We start from the raw sequence: 23,358 nt of genomic DNA, 5'->3' as shown, positions 1-23,358 counted from the left end.
TATGATTAAAGACTCCAAACAAGTTTTCAGACAACAAAGAAATTCGGTGTATTTTTAAAAGATAAAGTAGAGAAAGAGCACAAACCCATTTAGTGTCGCTATTTTCCTGTCAATAATATAATACTGATAATACTGTTGAGTGATTTTAACGAATTAATATATGATTAGTGTCATAATTAGTGTTATGAATGCATGAATAATTAATATTATGCCTACCAATGATTTTGGCAAACGGTGCAAAATATGGGACTATTTCTCCCTCACCCTATTTCAAGCTTTTAAACAGAATTTACCACATTTAACTCCAATTCCAGAAGGAAAAAGGACAGGTATTTTTGTCCTGTACTTTCTTATCAGAAGCCAGAACATGTGATGGATGATGTGGAATAGTGTGAAAAAAATTTGAGTAGATGCTTCTTAAATTACTACCATGGGCAAGTTCATATAATGAACTTATGCAACTCATGCTCCAATGCTATGGTTTAAGAAAAATAGTTTTAGGCTCACAGACTTTTTTAAGATACAGCATGTTGTACTGGAATAAGGCCAATATCATGTATTCACATTCAGGTTTTTGCACTATTTCTGTTTGATCTAAATCAACCAAGTTATACTTGTTCTGGTCTCAACTTGTTTATCTCTAAATTGGTGGTAATGATGTCCACCTTGGTAGTATGTTGTAAAGACAAAGTAATATATATATAAATTTCCATACACCATAGCCAGAATATCACAGGTTCACAACAAATATTAATTTCCCCCACTTTTAATTGTCTTTATTTCCTTCTTTTAATCAATGTATATTATGTACTCCAGTCAAACTAAACTACTACCATCTGTAAACAACTCTTATAGTATCTAATCCTCATACCTCTTTATACCCCATGCCATTTACCTTATTTGATTTTCTCTCTATTTTTTCCCAGCCTTTCTGAACTAGCTTCCTTGACTCTCTAATGCAGTGTGGTTTATTCCTCCTAGGAATACCCAAGGATGAGTCTCTCATGACATTTGGCCCATTTTGCCACAGTATTATTCTTATACATATATTATTTCATACATGTTATTGAGTACAGTGTTTCATTCTATCTACGGTAGGTGCACTTTGTATATGTCACAGCTGAAATAATGACATGAAATAGCATGATAACTATACTGTCTGCTTCCCACACTGTATCATAAGCTTTTAGAAAAGGCTCTACATTGCCTCTCTCTATTTCTATGTTCCCTGTTTCTCTCTATATTCCTCTACATATTCTATTTCTCTATGTTTCACCTCTGTGGTATAATTTCATTGGCACTCCCACTTATGCAACAATATGGAAGTTCTATTGTAGCGGCATATATATCCAAGTCCATGTTTTATCTCACCAAATTCAGTGGACCTTTTAATACATTTAATAATTTAAGGGCTAAAATCAGTGTCTAGTAACCTGAAAAGGGGCCATTTGATAGCAAACCTTGAGACATTATGGAGAGCTCTGATTGTGTTCAATGTTCTCTATGAGACAATCATAGTTTATAGGGCCATAAGCTATTAGAGCCCAAGGGATCTGGAATCTCCAAGAAGCAACAAGTTACAATCAAGTTAAAAGTACCCATCAGGTAATTGGAATCAGAGCTCCTAGGCCCCCTTCTCTTAGCTGGTGCCTTCCTTCTGAATTTCTTCAACTTCTGAAGCTACTCTTGTTGCCTTTTGCTTAGTGGATCTGATTCTACTTCCCAGTGTTTCTCACTATTATGTGTTATCCTCATTTGGACCTCCTGATTACTTTATGTTTTACTCTAGAGCAAGATTGATGCAATTTTAACCCCATATTGATGCTTAATGCCATATTGTTTTCCATTTATCTTTTTCAGTAGTGATCATAGTCTCACTGCTCAATTCTTCTTAGCATTACAACCAAACATGATCTTTTTTTTTTTTTCCTGTGAAAATAACCCTGTAAAACCATGGACATAAAGTCTTTCCCTTTCTTTTCTCAGACATAATAGAACCTGTGCTTGGCTTTTTCAGGTCTTCATCATCATCTTGCCACTTCAGGTTATTAAATTTGAGTGCGTTGTTGGGAAAGAAGGATGTACTGTTCTTTTTTTTTTTCTTTTTCTTTTCTTTTCTTTTTTTTTTTTTAGGGATGTGCTTTTCTATAGACATCTTAGGGAATAGGGACTCTAGAGGCCTCAGGTCCTCACAGCATATAACTTTAGAAACTAATTCATAGGCAAAATCTGAATCTGAATCTTCCCTGTAGAAGCCACACAGAAACATCTAGATGAAATTTTTGAGGACATACAAACTATGGCTATGTGTTTTAGGAATCACCCATATAGAAGGCACAGGCAGTGTTGTCTCCACCAAGCAGCATTTTCCAAACTGTAATTATGACTCCTTTAACAAGACTCATAACTAAATGGTCAACATGTGGATACAGGTAATAGAACCCACCTTTTGGAAGAAACAAAATCTGAGAACAGAAAGTATGTTTGGTTGGTTGGTTGTTTTTTTTTTTTTTTCCAGAAATATGAAACACCAAATTTTTCAATACATATGTGGACTTCAAAAGACTGTGCATTGCACTGTTGGGGAATATGCTGAAGACAAATCTTCACAGAGGTAAGTGTAGAGTTGAGGGATATAACAAGATGTTTCAAGCAAAAGAACATGACCTGACTCAGAGAGAATATGTTGGCAGGTTATGTTCACATGAGCTATCACAAGGCCAAGATCAAAACTGTTCCCATGGGGGAAAACATCAGGGATAGGAAGAGGGGGTGAGCAGAAGGAGATGATGCCCTCATGCTCAGTGCTAAATTGCATAACCTTTTCATAGTGTAAATCTGGGCATGCAAGGAAAACAATACCAAACCGAACAAAAATCCTCTTACATACCTTCATACTTCAACAGAGTGACCAATTCCCAATTTGGGATATTGTATAAAACATGGCTGCAAGTGTTCTAGATGGTTGTACTTCCATTATTCTGCTGAGCTTCGTCTCTGTAGACAGATTGTCTGGGTCTCATCTGAACCTATAGCTCTTCTAATGAACATGTACATTCCACTCTCTGAAATGCAAATCACCTTTATGATCACTGGGGAAACATGAACTACAGCTATTTTTCTATTTAATCTCATTAGTAAGAATTCATTTTCCCTTTTAATATAATATGATGTTTGGGCAAAAAATAAAGGATTCTGTGAGATACATATTATAAGTTATATTTACATTACAGTTATTTTTAAAATTAATTCCATTTTCAAAGGAAAATAAGGCAACCTGATTCTTCATTGAAATATATTTTAACATCATGTGTTTATGTCTTATAGACAAGGCTTGAATAATACATGAAAACTTGACTTCACCATTTGTTTAAAACTTGAAATCAAGATGCATTTTACTTTCATCTCAAGCATTAGTAGAGGAGGCGAGAAACATCATTTTCTTAACTCTAGAGTCCAACTGCATGGCCAATCAAGGTTGATTGATTGAAGATGTCAAAAGAGTGGCAGCCAATATCCTCTAGTCTGCTGACCTTGCGTTTCAGAAGACAGATTAAAACAGTCTGTCTCTTTCTAAATTCAAATGGATTGGGGAAAAAAAAATAAAAAACCTTTGTGCCTTGATCCATTATGGGTTTGTGCTTAATTGATCTTTGACTCATTACTGCAGCTGAACAACTTGGTGACATTGACATGAATACTTGTTTACAAAATGGTAAGTCAGGATAATAGTTCATCTTCAGCTTTAAAACAGAATAATAAATTAATAAGGTGATGAAAATAAGCTATACAAAAATTATAAAACAGCTCCAATCAAGCAGTACTCTATTTAATTACCATGATTTAAAACTAATCAATAGCAGTGATAGGTTGTATACTATAGTACACTCTATATCCATACACCTAACATATTTGCTGATGACTTTTTCAATATCTAACATCAACATTATTTTCAATATTTAACATCAGCTTGCTAGCATACAAAAACAATTCCTGATAGCTACTATACAGTGACTATATGCACTGTATAGCGCACTATTCTTTGGTGAAATAATGAGTTGTTTGCTACTTCAAGTTACATAAGAACTTTGAATGGCTGTATAATTTGAAATAATTTTTGGTGTCAATTTTCATTATAGAAAGCAATTCTTGGGGCACCTAGGTGGCTCAGTTGGTTAAATGTCTGCCTTGGGCTCTGGTCATGATCCAGAGTCCTGGGATCAAGCCCTGCATTGGGCTCCCTGCTCAGTGGTGGATATACTTCTTCCTCCCCCTCTCCCACTCTCCTTGCATGAGCTGTCTCTCTCTGTCAAATAAATAAATAAAATCATTCTAAAAAATAAAATGTAATTCTTAAAAGTTTTAGAGTAATTCTGTTTTAGAATTCCCATGAACAAAAACTTGCTAGTGTTCTTTCATGTCCATGATTTTCCTTTATTTATAGCAAATTGAAAGTATTCTATTACTTTCTATCAAACTATATATTACCTGTGAAATTTACAAGAATATATCAAATTTATTTGCATGATAGAGGAATGACTTGTCATTGGATGGATGTGTAATCTGAGCATAATATATTCACCATCAACTTATAGACTTGCATATAGTAAGAAAAATGCAGATGATATACCATATGACTTTAGAATATCCTCCTCAAATACCGTGTGTAGGGATTCATTCATTTTCTATTATTTTCTGTTAAGAAAATAGAATTCCCTTATGAGATCCTCAAGAATTCCCAAGGAAGAATATTCAAATACTTAATATACTTAATGATGTGTGTGTGTGTGTGTGTGTGTGTGTGTGTGTGAGAGAGAGAGAGAGAGAGAGAGAGAGAGAAAAGTGGGGAGAGAGAGAGGTGTTATGTTAATTTCTTGGCATGTGCTCTGTTGTATAGTCATCATAATAAATTTCATTAGATTTAAAACAGCATCAGTTAATTGCAAGACATATTATCCTATTTACTAACACTGAAGATAAGATCTGCCAATTAAACTGTGACACAGTACTAAGCTGCCATCAACGATAAGATGCATCTGATTTCAGAGATGTAAAATGTGCAAAATAAAGTTCATCTTTCACTAAATGATCTGTGGTAACTTCATTCTGTATGTAACACAACTATGCTCTTTCCACGGTGATTTCTGGGTCCAATAAGAATATGAATAAGAAACACTACCCTGGTGTTCCTCCTACCTCATTTTGTCTCAGTTTCCTTCCTCTGCTGTGTCATCTTCATTATTTCTCACAGTGGAAGTGCTCCAAAGTTCAGGCCTCAGACCTCTCCATAAGTGATCTTACCTCATTCCTTCCCTTTAAATATCACCCATGTGGCAGATGGATCAATCTTCAATCATGAGATCATTTCCATTCTCTCTCTGACCAACTGCCAGTGTGATCCTTCCACCAGAGACCTAAAAGACAACCCATAATTCTGAATCTAACACAGACTTCTTGGCTGCCGCTCCTTCCAGTTCTCCTAATATCAGTAAATGACACCAGCGAGCCAGCAGTTTGGACCAACAAATTAGGAGCCTTTCACAATTGTTTTCTCAAACCTCCCCCCATTCACACCTCTCAGCTCTAATTTCAAAATTGGTTCAAAATTGGTCAACTTTTCGGTCACCTATATCACTGTCACTCAATTCGTAAGTACCCTCAGCTTTCTTAAGTACTGCTGCCTTAGACTCTCCACTAGTCTTTTTCTCCCACTTGCCACAGAGTGGCCAAAGGGATATTTCTGCAAAGTCAAGGTAATGTTATGCTTTTGCTCAAATCCCTTCATTAGCTTCCAAATTTAGAAAAGTACAAACATTCTTCTATGGCATATAAAATCTGACATTATCTGGGGATAATGGGGGTCAATTGGTATTTCCTAGTACTCTTTTATGTGCATACACACCTACATAACCACACACCCACACATTCTTTTATGTGCAGACACATCTGCACACTGCTCACCGTGACTCCACTAGACTGTAGGATTCCCAATTCATGAATTCCACTGGAACTTGGTTTTATCTTATTTGCCCCTGGATAGCCAGTGCTTGAGACACTGACTGACATATTGGAGATGCTGAATAAATACTGATGATTGAGTGAAAAAAAGAATGAGTGAATGGACAGATGGATGGATAAAACAGGAAAAGGCTTTGTAAACACTGACTCATTGTCTCCTTTTCACCAGGATCTCGATGAATATGTAGTGGAAACACATCTGAAGCTGAGTCTGGAAGTGCTGACAAAATGTACAGATGTATGAACGTCAAAGACTCTTGACTTTTGTCCAGGAATAGAGACATTTTGTTTTTGTTTTTTAAAGATTTTATTTATTTGTTCATGGGAGACAGAGAGAGAAAGGCAGAGACACAGACAGAGAGAGAAGCAGGCTTCCTGCGGGGAGCACGATGAGGGACTCAATCCCAGGACCCCGGGATCATGACCTCAGCTGAAAGCAGATTCTCAACCACTGAGCCACCCAGGTGCCTGAGGAATAGATACATTTTGGTTAGATGACTGACTTGAGATTGTTGGTGCTGGTTGCTGTTGGTCAGTGCTGTTAACGTCTTTAGTATAATGGTCAGTTAGAATATTTGCTCTTAAAAGTCCCTAACTAACATTAAAAGCATGCTACTCCAAATCTCAGGCACTCTTCACATGATCGTTTTTCCCATGTTTGTCAGCCTGGCAATTGTGATGTTAATGATCTGCCACATATCAAGCACCAAGGCGGGGAGGATGTCTACTAGACATTCAACTAGATTGCTGTCTGGACTGCTGAACCTAAGGCTAGGAATTTGAAGTCAAAGCTCCTCACTGCTGACTGGCTATTAGGCTTGTGAGCAGCAGAATAACTGTTGTTATGAAATTCATCACAGAATGCTCTGTCCAAAACTTACATTGAGGCAGTCAGTGAAATCTGTCTCTGTGGGGCAAAGGGTCATCTGTCATTTTGAAAGAAGCTTGTTGAGCTCTGGGGCTCTGAAGTGGTTTCTTTAGCATGAAATATTTATGTGCAAATGGGGATTGAGTATGACTTTGGGGCTGTGGAGCAAATTATGGTACTATTTTTGCTGCAAGTCAGAATGTTCTGGCAGTAGATAAAGCAGTCTGGGGTTCTGAATCTCTTCTGGTCATGGGATTTTCTGGCTTCCCAGCTTGCACCTGATGCTGTGTGCTTCTCCTCCATGGCCGTGACCCTATTAGCCTCTAATATAAAGGGCGACCACCAACAAATCACTGCAAGTAGGGAGACACCCATTATGAAGACTTTCTGTAATGAAAACGACCATCTTCTTCCCTTGGTAGAAATTATGTCTCTTAATGGTTCGGTGGTAGTCAGCTATCTTTATACTAACTGTGATCCATTTTAAAACCATTTATTGTCGGCGGGTATGAGGACCCCAAAGGTTTGGGGGAATGAGGAGCTAATGACCCTATCTCAGGAGACCTGGATGACTCCTATAATTTCAGGATATTCCCTAGTCAAAGAAAGAGAAAACAAAAGGCATCTAGAGAATTTCATGGGCTATTACAAGGGCAGTCAAATGGTAAATATTAATGGAATAATCAGTCTGACAGGAATGACATGGCAAGTCAGGATCACTTCTCAGAACTTGTAGGAAGTTCTCAGCAGAGACCTGAACTTGAAGTAATTGGAGAAAAGAATTGTGTCTCACAAATACTTTCTCGTGTGAAACTTTGGGATAATGATAGCTAATTCACAAAACTGTTGTGAGAACTCAAAAGAAAAAAACACCCATAAAAGCGTCTGGTAAATTGTGAATGACAAAACAATATCCAAAGGTATTTTTGTTGTTGTTAGTTTTGTTCAGTTGGAATGAACCCTGGTTACTGTCATAGCCTCCAGAGAAATGTTGAACTTCAACTAAGGAGGAAGTGGCTAATTGGACACATTTGGGTTTACAGCATCAAACACAGTTTACATCTGTATCTCCGAGTCTCAATCTCTCTCACATTCTCTTTCCCTGACAAAGACGTACATATATAATATTTCTCTATTCCCTTCTGGGGAAATAGTAAGAGAAAATTGGTATGTGGTCTGAAGAAGGAAATTTGCTTTAGGTAAGCCCATATGATAAGATTTAATAATTCAGTCTTTGAATGAATTTACAGGAATATTTAAACCATGTAGGTAAATGTTTTTAGGAAACATTGACGGCCTGTAGCAATACTTTCCTGCTATGTTCCTAGCATGAGGCATATAAAAGGTGAAAATATGTGTACCATCCACAGTTGTAAAGAATGAGGCTTCTCACAGCTGGAAGCAACTGGGTAGGTGATTACTGGCACCTAAACTCTGCTAGGCAGCCTAAAAGCTGAGGAGATCAAAATATTGGAACACAGTGCTTAGAGATCTCTGGCTTTGGATCTACAAAGCATCTGATGCCAGCAGTATTACTTACTACCTTGGGAAAGTCACCTAATCTCTGAACCTGTATTGCCACATTTGTAAGACTCAGATAATAATCTTTCCCTGTAGGTACTCTACATGAGATTCAAATGACATGGTGTATGTGAAAGATGAAAAAGTAAAGCAATGTATAAATGTTTGATACTAATACCAGAGATAATTTGAGTTTTTTACTTATTTATCAAGGTTTGGATGCAATTGAGCAACTCGAAGCTATAATATACTTAAAAATAAAGAAGTTCTATAATGGAAAATGGTAAAAGCATATTGGGTAGGGTGGAAATGGAAGAAAATGAACATGATTTTATTCATACATTTGTTGCTGAAGCTGTCACCACCCAAATGAGTTGGAATTTTGCTTTTAAAAATGAAAGAACACTATTTCCACACATTTCCAAAACATAAAATTTCTGTTCTTATTTACTATCTTTTATTTAAATATTGAGGTCTCTAAATGTCAATCCAGAATATAGTAAGTTGAAATGTTGGGTCGGTATCTGAACCTTGTTCTTTTTCCAAGAGGACAACTGCCAAATCTCCTCTCCAGCCAAAGGATAAAGTAAAATTTTCTAAAATAAACAAGTTAAACTTTATATTTCATACACTAGAAATCCCTCATTTAATTTTCCCAATCAATCACAGTGCTAAAAGCTTTATTCTGGGAGTCAATAAGTAGATTTGTTGAACAAAGGACCTATTTTTTACATTCTTTCCCAACTTTTTCTTAGGATACGCAAAAATAAAAAAGAGAGGAGGGAAAAAAATAAAAAAATAAAAAATAAAAAAGAGAGGAGGGAGAAAAGAGGAAAAAAAAAATCTGTTTAACTTTCTCCAAGCTGGCCTAGCTGCAAACTCTAGCAGTGAATGACTGGATGGTTAAGATTGATGAGCGCCACCTCCCTTGGCTGAAGATCAAGTCTTGTCTCATTTGTAATTTTCTCAGTACCCTTGGCTAAGGAAGAAGCATCCTAAGGTTGAACACACCTGTTTTTCCCCTAGTCCTGGGGAGAAGAACCTCTAAGTAGGCAGACCCCCTTGCCAGATGAGAAGAGAAAGCAAAATATACAGAAAAAAACCCTAAAAGCCAAGCAGTGCCACAGTGGAGAGAGCTGAAGAGAGATGACATGGTATTATTATTTCATTTCTAACTTCACAGAGATGCATACTTTGATTAATCAAATATGCATTGTCATTAAAATATAGAAAGCCTCTTCGGAGGTAGCAGAGAATATTTTTACTAATAAAAGCAGTGATAAATTAATTATGTTATCGACATGAAACTTTAAGTAGGTATTTTATCATGCTCAGCCTTGATGTACTATTTTGAATTTGTAACAATGGAAAAAATAAGCCACACACCCTATCTCCCAAATATATGATACAGCATTGCTTTTAGGTTCTTTAATATAAAATGCATCATCCTTTCACTGGATACAATTAGAATAATGTATGTATATTCACACAAAATTATCTCAAGGAAAAAAAATCAATGGATTATAGGAAATGGACTAGGAAACATTACAAGAACAGCATAAGAAACCACATGTGGTGTCAAATATTCAGAGACCGGTGTGTTTTGTTTCTTTGGCAAATTCTTGGACCTTCTTTTTCAGGTTGCTGTGGCATCTCCTTTGCAAGTTACTATAACATAAACCAAATTTTGTCATTTATACTGCTAACAAATAAAAAGAAGATGAAGTTCTTGTATGATGTAGAGAACACCTCAGTGCCTTGCTAAAGATGACCACACTCACTTCCCATGAAAAGGCACAAGTGGAAAGGAAAATACAGCCCCTAGGGATCTTATTTTATTAGTTGACATACTCACCAAGAAAGGTTATTACTTGGTGATTTTCTTAATTTTATGTAATTTCAACCTTTTTTAAGGCACTGTATCTGTCGTCAAGTTCTATGCACTAGTGAAACACCTATGATAATACAAACTAGAAAGATAACTCCCAATGAGTATCTTTTATCTTTTCTTCTGACCTTCTGTTTCTTTCCTAATTCTACTATGAAACATTCTTTTAGAAGGATCCTAGAAGAAGCAGTTACTTAGGGTAAGACAAGATGAAGAAGGATCTTTGGAAACTCTAAAACAGGAATGGGGAGCAGGAAGGAAGTACAACCAGGCACCCGGAATCAAAACATTATAAACCTGCCTTCTCCGGCCACTCAGGATTTTTGCTTAGGCAAGTACATTCTGGAAAATGACTATGATTATTTATTTAGTTTAACAAAATAGATATTCACTCTGAGAAACCTGGTGACCCAAACTGATGGGAACCACACAGTTACCTACCTTTGTGAGAGGCTGCATTGTCCAAAGATACGGCATAGAGGAAGATAAGCAACCCAGGCTCCCCGAAGAGTCTAATCACATAACTGACTTAGAAGCAGCTTCAAAGCTGCCAGGGAAACAATTTGAAAAGCCTGCCGGTGAGTCAGATCCTGCTGCTAGAAAAAGATCTTTCAAAGGCTGGCATCTGGGTCCTGTGATTGCCATTCAGAAGGGCGGCTGGAACTTCATGCTTAATCTCTGGTGATCATGTGCTCTGGCCATTACTAGACTATTTGAACCATGAAGACCGTTGTCTTGATTCACGATGAAAGTCTATCTTGTGGTTTCACTTCTGAGTAAGATTCTTTCACACTGTCCTTTTAATTTACTTACCGTTTTGCATTGGCTTTAGCATGTGTTTGCTCTGTGCTATGAATTCAGTAAACTCTTCACAAAACAGAGGCAAAGTTAAAAACCTAGCTTTATGCCCACTTTTGGCTCAAAAATCTCATAAATAATGAGCTTCACATTCTCTCTTTTTAAAAATACTATTTGAGACAGTTCTTTCATTATGACATATCTTCACTTTTGTTTTATTCAGAAATTTCTTTAATTCACCTCCACATAGCAATTAGTATTGTGTAGCTATTACTACATCTTTAAGTCATGAAAAAGCCTGTTGCATATCCTTCCCACCATAATACTCTGAACCATATCCCATGTTGATGTGGTCTACCCCAAAGACAATTATGTCAGTAACAGAAATATGCCAGTATTCTAGAAAAAAATTTATTCTGATCTATTTTAGGCTTGGCTAAGGAGATTTCCAAAGCTGCACTTCTCCAGTCAACTTTCATTTAGACACCTGTGGAAGTAGCTTGCAGACAACCCAATTCACTTTCTTCTTTCTGCATGACTCACTACTATCTTCACCTTCCTTCAGCTCACTTCTAATGACTTGTCATACAACCTCCTCCCCAACCATACATAGTCCATTACACAATTGTATCCACTTGAAATCCCTTCACAGCAGGCGTTAACAATTCTCCTTCAAGTGAATGTACCATTAACTGCCCAATATTTCAATGGGCTTCTTCCTAGGTCTCAGTTTTGTTCTTGGCTATAGACCATCCTCTCTCTCCAAATATCAGTCTGTGGTTTTAACTCATTGTACTGAAATGATCATGGTCTCGAGATGAGCTACTTTGTGATTAGTCTCACTAGCTTGAGGTTCCTGCAATAATCTTCATGCATGTATATACATACAGTTCAATATAAAACCAACATATAATTGAGAAAACTCCACATGAATACTGGCACTTTCCTAAAGTCTATTCACTTTTTTTTTTTTATTGAGAGCATAACTATTATGCACAAAACTATAGAGAATTCCTGAACCATAGAGAGTTTTGAAAAGATTACTGAAATATCCAAAGTTATAGAATAATAACCATCAGAAATGTAAATATAGCTGTAGGCATTTGTTTATTTCTTTAAAATTTTTTGTAATTTTTTGCTAACTGAAGTTTCAACTCCTGCTTAAAGGAGAAATAGGGCCGAAGATGTGGTTTTTGTGATCCTGAGTTGAAACCCTTGATATTCTGGCACCTGTGGCTTTCCAGCCACTAGCACGACCACTTAGACCTGCAGCAAAGCATACTGGTCAATAGACTACACCCATTTTTATAGCATGTCCAGCCAAACTTTTAATTCTGGTGCATCGCTGATTAGGGAAACAACTTACATACACAACAGTGGAGGAAATACATACCTATTTAGATTGACCCAACTTTCAATTCTTAAAAATATAATTGAATGGCCAAGTATAATTAGATAAGTGAGAAAAATCAACAGCAAACACTAACCAGAACTGTTGACCCAAAAGACCAAAAATCACAGAGGTAATTCAGGACATAGAAGAGATTTGAAAAATTCAAACTCATATACACAGACAAATTTATAAGATAAGAATCAAGTGCTATCAAAAGGTAACAAGGTGATATTCAGAGACCAGTAAAGAGTCCTTTGAAATTAAAAACACACACACACACACAGTGACTGAGAAAGAGACAAAGAGAGAGAGAGACAGAAATCTGGCAGGATGCAGAATGCAGAGTGATAAAAAGGGAATAGAATCTTTGTGACAGAAGATTAATACAGGAAGGAGAATATCCAGCTAATAAAAATATCAAAAAAAATTGAGGGGAATATTGTCTAAGAAATTATTGAATTAATTGTTCATAGTTGAGGAAAGACAAAAATCTTTAGACTACACGGTCTCCCAGGGGCCTATGGGATAAACGAAGAAAAATCCCATATATTGAGAAAACCTGAACTCTCAGAGGGCATAGACAGAAAAACAAAAGATCATAAAAAATTTCCAGAGAAACAAGGCATGTCTCTAATAAATGTACAAGTTTCGATTTGCGCTATACTTTGTGATTGCTAATGTGACACGGGAAACAGAGGAGTAGTGTCTTCTGAATTTTAATAGAAAACGATTGTATACTAATCCAATACAGTCTGGGTTATTTCATTTAAAAGAAGCAGAAAGGGAGGATTTCATGGCTGTTTGTATAATTATATATAAAAATACATAGTTTAAGTACTCAAGAGAATCTTGATTAGTGTCACAGTATTGCTACTTATTTATTATTTTAAAGAATTTATTTATTTGTTTGTTTGTTTATTTGAGACAGAGCCAGTGAGCAGCGGGAAGAGCAAAGGGAGAGAGACAAGCAGACTCCGTGCTAAGCACAGAGCCCTACCTGGGGCTCAATCTCATGACCTCGAGACCATGACCAAATCAAGAGTTGGTCACTCAACCGACTGAGCCGCCCAGGCATCCCTGGCAGTATTACCATTTTAAAAAAATGAGCCTTGGTTATTTCACTTCTCCTCACAATCTTAGTTCCCTTGTTTTGCAAATGGTGACAACTATTCCACCAGCTCAAGACCTGGTTGTGAGGATGATGTGGAGTAATTAATTTGAAAATGCTTTAATAACTAACTGTTAGACATAATTTAATGATAAGTTTCTCACCTTTGTTTCTTATAACTCTTCACTCAGAAGCAAGCAACTCAGTCAATATCATGGCTTTATTCCAGGAGCATTCTTGGATATGTTTCTTTGGAAATTTTGATATTTAGGTGGTAAGCCTTTTGATTCACTGTGACAGGCTGGGCACTATGCAATTAAGAGGGAATGCAAAGTGTTCTGCACTGTGCTCTGTTTATTATCCGTGTTCTATATCAGTAAAAAGTTTGATTTTTGTTTGAAACTTTAGGTCAAAATGGATAGATATTACTGTTATCTGCTCACTTTTGAATCCATATTCCCCAATTTTTTTTCAACAAATTAAAGAAAATACAATACTTCCTTGGGTAGTGAGAAAATTCTATGGCCTAAGAGAACTTGGATGGTTCTCCTTCTCTGTGAAATATATGGGACAATTTGGGAAAACATAGAAGTGTTTCAGACTGTTTGGTGAGTAGTAAAATGTTTTTCCTTATCTTAAAACTTCGAAATATCTTAGTTCCTACAGACAAATGCCTGCCTGCTTTACTCAGGCCTGATGGCCGATTTCTCTCTACATTTTCTTTTCTATAAGGAGAACACATGCATGTATTGCTTTCATTGAAATTTTAATTCACTTCCTATAAGTACCATCCTCCATGCTGTGATTTTCTCCTAACTTTCCATTCTTACTCACTCGACGGGACACTAGTGTGGTGTGTTTTAATACACATCGCTTTGACCTTGCCAGTTGCTTTTTGATTATGAATGGATGAAAGTTTTAGATAGATTCTTGTGATTGGAAGAGCGCCAGTGATATATTGCTTTGTCATCAGAACATAATTTCCTTATGGGAATAGTGAGTGGCCACTGAACATTTTTCCTTTGTATGCCTACAAGTACAATGCAGATTCTAGCAGGTGGCTAAGTAGAACATATAAATAAACTATTATATGTTGAAAAGTAATCAGAGTAGGAATTAGCTATTATAGATTGTCCATATCAATGAATGATTTTGCATATAAGTGATTTTCTGTGGGAGTCTATGATTACCTACATAATTTCCCCCAATTATAACTTACATTAAATTACAATTGTGTCTTGTGTTTCAGCAATCCCTGAGGGGGATTAATTGTGTCTTGTGTTTCAGCAATCCCTGAGGGGGGAGTGAGTAGGTGTGTGTGTGTGCAGGTGCCCTTCGAAAGAAGTATCATTTAGTTTCTGCTTTCAAATACAGAAACAGGAACATAATACTCTTTGCAATAAAAAAATTAGTCTATATTGCAGCCATGTTCTTTTCATAAATGGATAGATGTGTCATGTTCAAAGGGCTATATTGAGGTTCATCTAAGAGAGGATGCATTGGCCAGAAGGAGTAGTTACTGGGTAGCATCAACATCCATTCATTTTATCAGGTGCTTTTGAAATGTGTATCGATTCTATCTGTTGTCTTTGTGCAAACTGCGCTCTGCTTCTCTGGTGGTCACTTCAATTTGAAGATTACCATGTTTCTTTGTAAGTATACTCTCCTGATCTATTTCCCATTATCTTTGTGTGACTGATAAGATATGTTACTTTTTTACCTGTAAGACTTTCCAAAATAAATAATTTAATTCACATGAATAAATTTCTTATGGGAATACATTAGATAAGCAACTCTCTAATTTAAAGGAAAGTGACTTGCACATTAATTGAATCTGATAAAGTTAGTTGCAAGATACATTTTCAGCTGAATTCTTCCTATGTGTATATATATATATCAATTCCCTTCTTCCTTGCAAATATGCCTGCTTTAAAATAAAAGACATACAAACAGATGCTAAGACAAGGGTTAAAGAATAAACCAATATTATGTCCACTTCCTAAATTGCAGGTAGGTTCTTTTTGTTGTTTTTGTTTGTTTTTAGAGAGAGATCATGCATGCGCAAGAGGGGCAGAGGGAGAGGGAAAGAGAGAGAGAATCTCACAATGTGGGGCTCCATCTCACAACCCTAAGATCATGACCTGAGTAAGAATAGTTATTTAACCAACCGACTGACCTACCCAGGCACCCAGCCCCAAGCAACTTGTATAGAATACATAAAACTATTAATAGTAGTTATCTCTGAATCACGGTAATGTTAACACCCTAACTTTTCCACAACTGCTGCCTTAAATATGTTTAGCAATAAGCATGCAAGACTTTTATAATCAAGATACTATTTTAAAAATGAATAATTTTTTAATTGAAATTTAAATAAGGAAATTATTTGAAGAAAAAAAAAAAAGAAAGCTCACCTAAGCACTAGAAAAAGTATGGCTGTGTCAAGCCCTTGGGGTCCTCTACTACTTAAATTATGGAAATCTTAGTATATTAATATCAGACAATGAAACTGCCTTTTTTTTTTTTTTTTTTCAGATGAGTAGAGTGAGTAGGTGCCACAATTTAAATTTTGTTTTCAATGCCTCAGTGGCATTGAAATCCTGGTTAGGGATCCAGGATTCCTAACCTCTGACAAGAGGTTTTTTTTTTTATTTTTTTATTTTTTTATTTTTTATTGGTGTTCAATTTACTAACATACAGAATAACCCCCAGTGCTCGTCACCCATTCACTCCCACCCCCCGCCCTCCTCCCCTTCCACCACCCCTAGTTCGTTTCCCAGAGTTAGCAGTCTTTACGTTCTGTCTCCCTTTCTGATATTTCCCACACATTTCTTCTCCCTTCCCTTATATTCCCTTTCACTATTATTTATATTCCCCAAATGAATGAGAACATATAATGTTTGTCCTTCTCCGACTGACTTACTTCACTCAGCATAATACCCTCCAGTTCCATCCACGTTGAAGCAAATGGTGGGTATTTGTCATTTCTAATAGCTGAGTAATATTCCATTGTATACATAAACCACATCTTCTTTATCCATTCATCTTTCATTGGACACCGAGGCTTAAATGACAAGAGGTTTTAATAATAAAAGCATCCTCCTTTTGAGAGAGATACTTCTAAGAATATGACAACAGTTAAAGTAAAGAAAAAAAAATCATATTCATGCTTGACTTGTTATTCCTTTATCTCTTATGCTTCTTAATTTTCATTCGCAAATAAAACTATCCATATTTATGCCCATAACAGCAGATAATATGGTAAATAGAAAAATCACACTTAACAAATATTAATTTTTCCACATATTTTCATCCTTTTACCTCTTTGGCTAAATAATTTTCCAAGTATCTTTTTTTTAATTTTTTTTATTTTTATTTATTTATGATAGTCACAGAGAGAGAGAGCGAGAGAGAGAGAGAGAGGCAGAGACAAAGGCAGAGGGAGAAGCAGGCTCCATGCACCGGGAGCCCGACGTGGGATTCGATCCCGGGTCTCCAGGATCGCGCCCTGGGCCAAAGGCAGGCGCTAAACCGCTGCGCCACCCAGAGATCCCATTTTCCAAATATCTAATGCAAGTAAAGTAATTAACAATAATTAAATAATGTAAGATAATATGGGTAATAAAATGTACAACGATATGATCCCAGAGATGGGAGGTTATTTAACTTTCCTTGCTAGCCAGAGCTCTCTGAAATCTGCAATGGTGAGGTCCCATCTTCTCTCTCATTTCTGCAGAGCTTCCCGGGGAAGTGAGCCAGCACAGAACGGCAACATATTTCTGATAGCATTATTTAACTGCTTGAATCAAGATGTTCTTGAGACCTGAACATTCCTGGACTTTTCATTTGCCTGAACTTATAAATTTATACTCAGGTTTCTGATAATATGAGGGATTTTGTTTTGTCTTGAACACTTTTATTTAAAGTATTCTTTTTTTTTTTCATTTAAAATATTATTGACAAATACATGGACCTTATTGTTAGCTTCTGTATTAGTTCGCTAGAGCTCCCAAAACAAGGTACCATGAACTTCGTGGCTTAAATAACAAAAATGTATTGCTTACAGTTCTGGAAATGAGAAGGACAAAACCAAGGTGTCAGCAGAATTGGCTCCTTCTGAGGGTTGAGGAAGAATTTGTTGAAACCTCTTGCGTCACTTGCTGGTGGGCTATGAATCGTTCATGTTCCCTGGCTTGTAGAAATCTCACTCCAATCTCTGTCTTCCTCTTCAAATAGCATGCTCCCCGCATGTGTGTCTGTCTCTACTTTGCCCTTTTCATCAGGACACCAGTCATTTTGGATTATGGTCCACCCTAATTTCAATTTGATTTCATTTCAACTTGACTACCTCTGAAAAGACCTCACCACATTCTTATCACATTGTGAGATCTTGGGGGTGTAAGGATTTCAATATATAACATTTTTTTGTTTTGTTTTGTTTATTTATTTATTTATTCATGAGAGACAGAGAGAGAGAGGCAGAGACATAGGCAGAGGGAGAAGCAGGCTCCCCGTGGGAGCCTGATGCAAGACTCGATCCCAGGACCCCAGGATCATGACCTTAGCCAAAGGCGGATGCTCAACCACTGAGCCACCCAGGTGCCCCAATATATAAGATTTTGAAGGACATGATTCAACCCATAACATCTTCTGACTTAAGAACCAACTGGGATGTGCCTTTAATACTTTAACCTTCCAAGAAGTGAAGTGCAGAGCCTCTCAAAGTCTAGATGTAAGAGACAATTCCTTTCTGCTCAGACACAGTTTTGAGAGTGACTGACTGCTCTCCTAAGGGTTCTATCCTTGGCTTTTATTTTGCCTTCTCTGTTTCCCATTTCCAGGTTGGCTCTGCTCAGTCCCCTGTGCCTTGCCACTGAGATTTAGCTCTCCTGAGTCATCACGTTAGGAGTTAGTTGGACAGTTAGGTAGTCAGGGCCAGTGTCCTAACAAGAAAATATGGAGTTAGGACAGCTAAAATAAAACTGCACTGACATCCTGTTTTGCAGCCTAGATAGGACCACATTGACATTCTGCTTTGCAGCCTTTGCAGAAATGACTTCTGCAAAATGTTCTAAAATAGGACAATTAAATCACAAAAGCATTTGTCAATATTACAGGCAAGGGAAGTTAAGACATAAGCCTCCAGATGTCAGCCAAAAAGACCATCAGCACATAGACTTTAACTTAATAGGTAGACAGAGATGTGATCAAAATCCTGATGGGACAACTCAGCACACTCTGATTTTTTACAAACATTCTGCAAAAGAGTTCATAAAACCCCTAAACTTAGAAACTCCAAGGGCAACTCACTGGGGTCCCCCTCTGTCTCTGGGCGCTCTATACTCTTGCTCAACAAACTTTGCTTTGTTGCCCATCACTCCTTGTCTGGTTTACCTCTTCATTCATTGAAGTGACATGACCAAGAACCTGGGCACTAAGGGGACACAAGTCCTGTAACATCAATTCCAGGGAGGCATGTTGCCTGTAGGAGTTTTGGGTTCTGCTGCTCAGTGAACCTCAGCTGCTGGCCCTCCTCCAGCAGTGGCTTTGCACTGGGACCCGGCAACTGCCTTTCCACCATGAGTATGGACTGTTACGAAATCAGCCCTACCTGCCAAGGAATACCATTTCAAACTCTGATTTCCTCTCCCTTGCAAGTAATTGCCTTCAGGTACTCAGGGTGAGTTTGGCAATCTACCTTCCCTGCACTTAGACCAAGGATCACTCACTATGTGCTCTCCTTTGTGTACCATCTCTCATTACTGCCACCTCTGCAAATGAGTCTGCCATTTTGTGAGCAGAGTTAGTAATTTCACTGCTCGCCACACCAGCAAGGTCTCAGGCATCCACCTGGGAGCAAAACCAAGCTCACTTGATTTAATTGCCATTCATATCCAGTTACAGCAACCAACATATATTTGCCTGGTGAAACACTTTCTTTCCCTCACTCTTCCGTTTTGAATTTCTCACCTTGCTAAGGTGCACACAAATTGGCCCTGTGTACATATAATCAATTAAACCCTTTAGTAAGAGTAATAGCATGGAGTGCCACCTATATGCAAGAAACCCTCTAAATAATACTATATATATATATATATATATATATATATATATATATATATATATTACATCTTTAGTCCACAAAAGATCCTCATGAAGGGTGCATTATTGTTTACTGTTTACATGTTTGGACGGGAAATTACTAACATTTGTTGAAGGTTTACTATAAACAAGGCACAATTCCCCCACATTTCATGTATATTAGTTTATTTAAAACTTATGAAGCAGGTTTTATTTGTGTCAGTCAGGGTCTCTGCAGGAAAAGGATGGCTCAAACTAAGATATTTCAATGCAGAGCAATGACAAAGAAATAACTCTGAGGCACCTTGACATCTGAAATGGCGAGATGTATCACCTTTAGGGACAAAGGGACAAAAGAAGGAAGATGATTGATGTAACCAGAAAGCAGCTGGAGCCCCCATGGGAGCATGATGTAAGGGCCGATTGGCAGGTGCCGAAGTCTGGAGGAGATGAAGATGCTATCAAAGACCAGACGAGGAAAAGAAGGAGCAAATCCTCTTTTTAAAAGACTGATTCCTGAGGTTGTGCACATTATTTCTGCTTCCATTCCATTGATCAGAACTTATCCTTGATCCCCTGTCTAGATGCAAGGGAGCTTGGAGAATTCAAATTCCACTGTTAATTATGGACAGTCATGTACCTAAATCAAATTTGAAGAGAAAGAATAGATGAAGGCAAAGGGGAATTTCAAGTAACTAGAAGTTTATTGTTGCCTTAATTTATTCCAATACATTATTGCTCTTAGGATGAATTAGTTTTTTTCCTCTAACACTTATTTTAATAATTCTTTGTTCGAACTCATAAAAAAATTATTCTCTGCTCCCCTCCATAAATGATTTTTCAATATATACACCTCCCAGACTTGTTTACTCTTGATTAGCTTCTAAGCACCTCTCCCCAGTAAATTACAACTGAGGAAAGATACACTAAAGAAGAGAGACTTTAAATAATTATAAATAAAAATACATGTCTGTGTTCCTTTGAAGGACTCGGAGCCATCTTATACCTTTTTTTTTTTTTTTTTTTTTTAATCTACTTAGTTACCTTTCACAGGTAACAGGTACTTGTCAGTAGATATGAGCTTCTTGCGCTGAGGAAAATCAGAGTTTATGCCTACTTATAAAATACTTTCCTGAACCCTGAAAGCCAATTTAGCATTTCATGTCACTTTCAAAGTTTTTCTCACTTCAACAAGAGGCACTCATGTTGTCTGGGATGTTTGGTAATTGAGTTTCTCAAGGAATATGTGACACATTGTGATGTAGTGTAAAAGGATTTTAGAGCTATCCATTCCCAGACCCTTCATAATCGGCTAAAAATATATTTCAGTGTCCCTTGCCGGTGCCTTAGGAGGCCCTACCAACCTCATATTTTTTAATCTGATCTTATTTTCTGGCCATCAATTTGATTTCTCAGCAACTGGCAGTGCTTGGTCTTTTTTGAATAGCCTCATGCCTATAAATCTTTATCTCTATTTTTTTCAATTTTCCTTCCAGTCTCTGTTGATCTTAACCCCTAAATTTTTATCACTTGTAGCCTGAATTACAGGTGACCTTTTCATTGCTCCCGGTCAAGTTTCCACTTAATAAGGCTGGAATGGCCCTTGTCATTTAAAAAAGAATAATGAGCAGTCCTGAATGAAAGGTGGGGAATAGTATTACCAGGGTAGAGGGAGAAATAGAGGGGGAGAGAGAGAGAGAGACAGAGAGAGAGAGAGAGAGAGAGAAAGAGAGAGAGAGAGAGAGAGAGAGAAGAAGAAGAATTAAGAAGAAGAAGAAGAAGAAGAAGAAGAAGAAGAAGAAGAAGAAGAAGAAGAAGAAGAAGAAGAAGAAGAAGAAGAAGAAGAAGAAGAAGAAATAATCCAGGACCTTAAAAGTTAAGGGCCTCACTGCCTGTGTATTTTTCCTTCTTGTTTATATTCAATCTACTCCACTCCATTTTTTGGAGAAATAGCTGATAACCTGAAATTCTTACTGAGCCACCCTGAATAAACCAAATACTTTATATGGTGAACAAACTATGATTTGAGGGAGAAAAGGACCAATACTTTTTCTATTCACCTAAATGTAACTTTTTATAAAAGCAAATAGTAAGTCACTTATAATTTTGTATTTTCTGTGCTGTTTTTTGATTCTTATGGAATTTTTTTAAAAATGCTTTGAAGAAATGACTATCTCCTTTTATAAAACATGTTTAGTCTCTTCCAACCTACTTTGAACATGACGAGTTTAATTATGATGCTGGAGAGCATATGCTAGACATCCATCTTATGCAAGCAAATTTTTTTCTTTTTAAGTGTTCACATTCTCTCCTCTTGATATTCTGATAAATCTGTCACATTTGTATTTTGTTGTTCAACATGCGTGAAGCAGGCATATGAGTGAATCTATGATAACTGCTATGAGAGTAAACCACAGACAGGTTTCACTGTCTGGGAATTTGGGCCTAAGGGAAATATATTAGTAGTTAAAAGAGTTCACCTGAGGATGATGCTACTTCAACTTACTTCCTTAGATACACTTCTTTAAAAAGATTTATCTATTTATGAGAGAGAGAGAGAGAAAGAGAGCAGGGGGGAGGAGCAAAGGGAGAGGGAACAAGCAGACTCCCTGCTGAGCGGGGAGCCTGATAGGGGCTGGATCCCAGGATGCTGAGCTCCGAAATCAAGTCAGCCACTCAACCAACTGTGCCACTCAGATGTCCCTTTAGAGACACTACTTGGTGCTTAATAAATGAAGCAATAACTTAACAAACAGTGTCAGAAGAAAATAGATCACCTACATGATTCAGAATATTTTGGCAACGTGAAAATCATGCTAGATTAAGATAATGGCAATCAATACAATTTGTAAAAAAAAAAAAAAAATAGATTTTTGCCTGTGTGTAAAGATAAAAAGAATAGGTAACTGAATCAAACATGTACTTAAAAGGCCTCAATGTGAATTCTTATTCTAATAGTTATTTTAGATAGAAGGATGATTTTTTTCACAGATTTAATGAAGTGATAAATATTGAAGAGGGAAATATATATATATATATTTGGAGATTCAACACATGCCCTTGAGAATTGCTCTAGAGAGATAAACTTTTAATATTTGTAATTTAAATTGCTAGTATCTAAAATGGCATATGCTTGCATCATATTATATATATAAAATCTATATTATAATTAACATATAATATAGATATATAATATATGTTATATAAATAGTATACAAGATACACATATATATCTCTTATGTATCTAATACATATATATCTTACTATATATAATTAATATTTAATAATATATAATTAAAACTTTCCTTAAAAATTCTTCATATTTAGGGTTTGAAATTTGGAATCCTTTTTTTTTTTAAGATTTTATTTATTTATTTATGAGAAACACAGAGAGAGAGAGAGGCAGAGACATAGGCAGAGAAGCAGGCTCCATGCAGGGAGCCTGATGTGGGACTTGATCCCAGGACCCCAGGATCACATCCTGAGCTGAAGGCAGACGCTCAACCACTGAGCCACTGAGGCATCCCTGGAATCCTTTTCTATCTAAAGTCATTTTTCACAAAATATCAACCTCTGTTCCACCAAAAGCATTGGTGGTATAGAATTTCTTAAAGTAACCTAGAAGCACTAAAAGTTCTTAGAGATGATTCATAAGAAAGCTAGCCTGCTTGCTTTCTTAATTT

The sequence above is a fragment of the Canis lupus genome, chromosome 14 (assembly GCF_003254725.2).
Source record: "Canis lupus dingo isolate Sandy chromosome 14, ASM325472v2, whole genome shotgun sequence".
Taxonomy (NCBI): Eukaryota; Metazoa; Chordata; class Mammalia; order Carnivora; family Canidae; genus Canis; species Canis lupus.
This window is presented reverse-complemented; position numbering follows the sequence as displayed.